We start from the raw sequence: 6,000 nt of genomic DNA, 5'->3' as shown, positions 1-6,000 counted from the left end.
TTTTTTTTTTTTTTTTTTTTTTGTAGTTAACAGTATTGCTTTTCCTTCTTTGGTACTGTTCATACTCAGTGAAATTGTAACAACTAAATACCTTGAAATAGCATGAGAATCAAAGTGGTGGAGCATGATGCTACAAGGATTAAAATGACTGCCCTCTCAGTAAATACACACTTTCATCATAGAACACTATAGTCTTCATATTTTAACAAAGACTTTAAAAAATAAATAAAATTTCTAACTTCTGTAGCTAGAAGCCTCTTCTGTCACCTTTACCTGGATAACACATGGTCATCCTTCATACCTTAGAAATTTCTCTGTCAATAAGATCTGTTGTCCTCAGTGTGGCCGTATACCCCCCTAGCTAGATCCTCTCACATCAAGTCCACACACCCTCAGGACAGCTTGTGTATTATGTCTGCCCATCTTTTTTACACTTTCTGTGGCTGTGTCTTATTCTTTATTTAATCTCCAACCCCGAGAACATTGCCATCGTTAAATTACTGTCAAATAAATGAAAGTAACATGGAAGATAATCTATTTGAAGTAACGTAAAGGACATCCCTGTCAAACAGTGAAATTATTTTATTTCTATTTATTTCAACATATTCAATGAATGACTAATATGTTCTAGACACTGGGCAGAAACAAAAATATAGCTATATATTGATCTGGTGGTAGCTGTAGAGAGATCTTCCTAGGTATTGTGTGCATAACTAAAAATCAGGACTACATTAAGGATACGAGAAAAAAAAAACTCACATACAAAAAATATGGCACAATATTATCATAGAATAACTAATTCTTACATTTGAAATAGAGCTCAGAATACATTTAGCTCAAATTCCACCTAATGCAGTTTTCCCTTCCACACATTTTGGCATATTGAGATTTGGATTAAATAGTATAAGTGGAATCATGTGAATATTCTACATTTGTGATTAGCTTATAATGGATCTAAGACTTTAAATGTTTTGAAAATGAATTAACTGAGGCTCAGAAAGTGATACAAGTAAAAAACTGTTGCTGTCTACTTGCTTCAGATCAGGAAGCCACGTTGTCCACATTTATCCAGCTGGGGAAGGTATAGTATTAGACCGTCCTGCTAATTCTTCTTTCCATCAGGCACGGAACTGAAATAAATGTCTTTGAAACACAGCTTCTGTTTTCTTTAAGTTTTATTTATTGTTTTCTTTATTACCAAATCCTTAGAGAACTGAAATGACCATGTGTCAGAGAAGAGTTGATGTTGGAAATCTTTATTTTGAAACATGCTGTAAAACTTTACCTGTGATTTCTAGAGTATACAGATTCCCCTTGATTGACTATAAAGAGTACTTATTTGCCAGGCTTCCAAAAAAGCGTGCAACCTCAACCTAAGTGACTCCTTAAAAACTCAGCTGCAAAAAATATTTATTTAGGCTTAAAAGTGAGTCTAACCAGTCTTGTTTGTCCAAATTAAGAATGAGTCCTGAGGAGATCACCTAAAATAACAGGAACTTTTTGTCAAAATACACTCTTCAGCATCCATGTTGCTGTGGATCCCAAATCCTCCCCTCATGGAATTGTTAGAGGCTTTAAAGAAATCCCAAAAGTGCTTGGCATGATCTAGGATCACAATCAGGAGCTATGTGACCCACATTCTCTTTGAGGATTTGATTGTATTATTTCAGTGCGTGTTTCTAGAAATTAGATATTTTATCTACCACCTCAAAAGTAGCTGGGATCTCTTGTGCCATCTGGTGTGTGAATCCTTAGTCTTTGTCTCTGGGATTGGAATCATGGCTCCATCTTCCTACATGACAGAGCACATTGTGCACACAGCAGTGTCTGGGAATGGGGGAACCTCTTTGGAACCAATGTCCTCTGTGTCCTGTAATAACACAACTTCAGAGGGTCTCTCTTCAATACGTGCAGAATAGTCAACTTCATTCAAGTTCTCTGCTGGTATTGAGCCTGGATATGTAGAAGGTGCCATGGACAGATCACCAGAATTGACTTAACTGAGCTGGCTGACTGGAAAACCTGCCAATGCAATGGCATCAGCCAAATCTAGCACAGCTTTTTTGATCTGGCCTCATTATGCGTTGTGGCAAAGATAGGATTCTGTCTTCTAGCTCCTTCCTCTGCAATATTACCTTGCTGGTAATAAGTTTGGTTCAAAAACTAAGAGAACACAATGTTTCCTAAATATTGTCTTAAGTTGAAATGTGGATTATTATTTCAAATTCTTCTAGAATGGTGAAGTTAACCCCAGCTGGAATATGACAATGATTTGATGATTTTCTTGACTCTGGGCATCCTGTAACTTGTGTAGAACATCAAAGGCTGTGTCCTTTGTTGGGGAAATGAATGGCAGGGACAGTCTACACCTAGATACTAGGCATCTACTCCAGTCTGTGCAGCTACTTCCCTGTGATAAGTTTTGATCTCTGGATAGATAATTTAGTAAATGGTTTTCCTCTTCTTGTCAATCCAGAACCCCTGTGTTACACAGATCCTTTTAATGTGAGTTATTCTTAATGCCTCATATTTTATTGATTTCATAAGGTATTTTGTCAATATATGTGAGAAACGAAGATATAGAAAAGGAGAAATCGGAGGGAGGGAAAGAAGGAGGGAAGGAAAAAGAAGAGAGGTACGGAGAAAGGGGAAAGGAACTGGAGGGAAAGAAGTAAAATGAAATGGGAAATGGGAGAGGATATTGAAGCATAGTGGAGAGAAGCCGAATCCTGCCCTGCCTCGCTGTCTCTGCCCCACACAGCGTGCTTCTGCTTCCTGCCACGACTCATGGAGAGCCGAAATTCACTTTAATGTCCTTCTCCATTTGGTAACTCTCTGTTATTAAAGCTTAATCGATACCATATTTGGCAATTGTCTTCTTGTGTTTCAGATTCCTCCACATCAATACTTTTTACCTTCCCTAAGTATTCATGTCCATCCTGATTCTGTCCTCGGGCCTCTTCTTTTCTTACTGTGTTTACTTTCCCTGGGAAGCTCAGCCACCCTTTGGTTTCAACTACCATTTGGACTCTTGTTTCTGCTTAATCCACTCTCTCTTCAGCACACCTCTCCCCTAAACTCTAGATTTCTATTTTCAGATGATTACAGGCCATCTTCACCTATGCATTGGTTCACCCATAACTCAGACTCACATATTTGAAAATCACCTTATTTCCTGATCTCTGTCTTTTCCATATGAAATTTCACAAGGAGTTTAATAATCCCGTTTCTGAGACTGGAAATTCTCATCCTTCTCTTATTACTCATAATCAACAGGTTACCAAGCCCTGTTCATATTAATACCAAATTTCTCTTCCTTCCTTCTATCTTTTATTTGGAAATAGAATAAGGTGGCAAATAATGTAAAATACCAGTAAGATAAATAAACATGGAAGCCATAATTAAGGAAATACCAATAAGCAATTTCATATTAGAAATGTTACATTTTTTTTTATGGCTGAGCAGTATTCCATAGTGTAAATATACCACAATTTCCTTATCTAGTCCTCCGTTGACGGACATTTAGCTTGGTTCCTTATCTGCGATGAACATGAGTGCAGGTATCACATTGACATGATGATTTCCATCCCTTTGGGTATATACCCAGAATTGGGATTGCTGATAGTATGGTAGCCATGCACAGAGGGAAAAATACTGCATGCCCTCATTCATAAGTGGGAGCTAAGATAGAAAGATGGAAGGAAAGAAAGACCACAGTGTTGCATCAGACTTGCAGAGGGAGAGAACGTACCTAGGGTTGCTGAGGGTGTGGAAGGGGAAAGGAGGCAGAAGGAGGATGGGAAGAGGCTGTGTGGGGTACAGGGAAAAATTTCAATTTGTGGTAATGGGCATGCTGATAGTCTTGATCTGATCATCACATCTTGGGCACAGGTGGTGACAGTCAGCTTTGTACCCCGTGAAAATCCATAATCAATAATAATTTTTTTAAAAAGAAATATATTTTAATCACAGTTGTTGAGAAAAATAATATGAAAAAGAAAAACTATACTATAGTATAAAAGGAAAACTATATAAAATGAAAGTATACATATGTATGCATATATATAGAGATAAATGGTAGAAATGCCAATAAGTAATATATTCAGTGCTGTTATTGACTTTATAATAAAGGTAAACAAATTATGAACATAGTACTTTTATAAATGACAAGTTTTCTAAAATTTTTGTTATTGGTTTTACTTGGTTTTAGCTGGCCACTGCGGTTCCCCAGACCCAATCGTGAATGGTCATATTAGCGGAGATGGCTTCAGCTACAGAGACACGGTGGTTTATCAGTGTAATCCTGGTTTCCGGCTTGTGGGGACTTCCGTTAGGATATGCTTGCAGGACCACAGATGGTCTGGACAAACCCCTGTCTGTGTCCGTAAGTACACTGCTCATGAAATAATTCATCAGACGCTTCTTTTTGTTACATTTCCTTTTGTTTTGAAGGATATGCTTGCAGGACCACAGATGGTCTGGACAAACCCCTGTCTGTGTCCGTAAGTACACTGTTCATGAAACAATTCATCAGACGCTTCTTTTTGTTACATTTCCTTTTGTTTTGAATCCATAATACAAACATGTTTAATCATCAGAGTAAAACAGACTAGAGAACTCTAAATTTTACCTGTCCAAAGGAAGAGAATACGAGCACTATCACATTCACTCTGTTCCTTTTTTGATCATCTTCTCATCCTGTTTCCTTCTAATGCCTCCTCCAAGGCTCCTGTCCACATTTAGTTTGCCCATTAATTCATTTTAAATGGATCCCAGGAAAAGTGATATCATGTATGCATTTTCCTTGATTTTATCACAGGATGTACTAGGTGGAAACAAAGGCTAATTATATATAGGAGGTTAAAGATGCTGAGTCTGAGTCTGCAGGTTAGCTTTGCAGGTTCCTAAAAATAGCCATACTCCCTTCATCTTCTGTTTTGTTTGCATTTTTGAATTTTTGTCATTGTTTCATCAAGAATACAGAGTTTGTAAACAGTCCTTCCTTTAACAGAAAGAGGCGAAATTATATGTAACATTTATCCTCAAACTCTGTAACTTCAAAGGTAAATATTGACTATTATTTTTAGAATAAATGTACCCCCTTTTGAAAAATTTCTTTAAAAACAATTGTTTGTGGGGCCGGCCCAGTGGTGCACTGCGCTAGTGCGCCGCTTGGGATGCAGGTTAGCTTTGCAGGTTCCTAAAAATAGCCATACTCCCTTCATCTTCTGTTTTGTTTGTATTTTTGAATTTTTGTCATTGTTTCATCAAGAATACAGAGTTTGTAAACAGTCCTTCCTTTAATAGAAAGAGGCAAAATTATATGTAACATTTATCCTCAAACTCTGTAACTTCAAAGGTAAATATTGACTATTATTTTTAAAATAAATGTACCCCCTTTTGAAAAATTTCTTTAAAACCAGTCGTTGCCGGTCCCGGTCCGGTATGGGGGCGACACTGAGGGTTGCGATCCATTGCCGGACATAAAAAAAAAAAAAATTAAATAAAAAAATAAAAAATAAAAATAAAAACAATTGTTTGTAATATATTCTTTACTTTTCTGAGAATTAAGCACGAGAAATGTTGATGTCAGTGTGAAATAGTGACAGGTATTATCTGTAAAAAATGTACAAAGTTCAGAGAGGAAAGCTTTACTTAGAAGAAAAAAATTGTTGGCAAGATAAATGAGGAGGAAAACACCAGTTTTATGACTGTAATGTGTTTCTTTTGAAAGGGCCAATGATGGCTGTCTCCCTGCTCTGTGTGGCATTATTTGTGGCATGACATAATGACACTTCACCATATATCACAGGAGCATACAGTAGGGATTGTCAAAGGAAATACTATTTGAGTGCACAGTTATTTTGCTAATTTCATGATGTTTTAATAGATATTGGAATAATTTATACATAGACAAAACAAACAAATCTCCATATTGTTTCAAAACAAGAGTTTCACAAAATCAGCTGGTGTGTACTAGGAGGAAAATACTCAAAACTC

General features: G+C 36.8%; 1 protein-coding gene across 1 annotated transcript in view; it reads left to right on the top strand.

Annotated features, from left to right (window-relative positions):
- CSMD1 (CUB and Sushi multiple domains 1) overlaps positions 1 to 6,000 on the top strand; it is a gene marked incomplete at its 5' end in the record, with an annotated part of 372,382 nt that overhangs the window by 307,027 nt on the left and 59,355 nt on the right. The window lies entirely within an intron of this gene.

This window comes from Galeopterus variegatus, unplaced genomic scaffold (genome assembly GCF_000696425.1).
Source record: "Galeopterus variegatus unplaced genomic scaffold, G_variegatus-3.0.2 Scaffold1099, whole genome shotgun sequence".
Lineage (NCBI taxonomy): Eukaryota > Metazoa > Chordata > Mammalia > Dermoptera > Cynocephalidae > Galeopterus > Galeopterus variegatus.
Note: the sequence above shows the minus strand (reverse complement) of the source record. Positions and strands in the feature narration are given on the sequence as shown.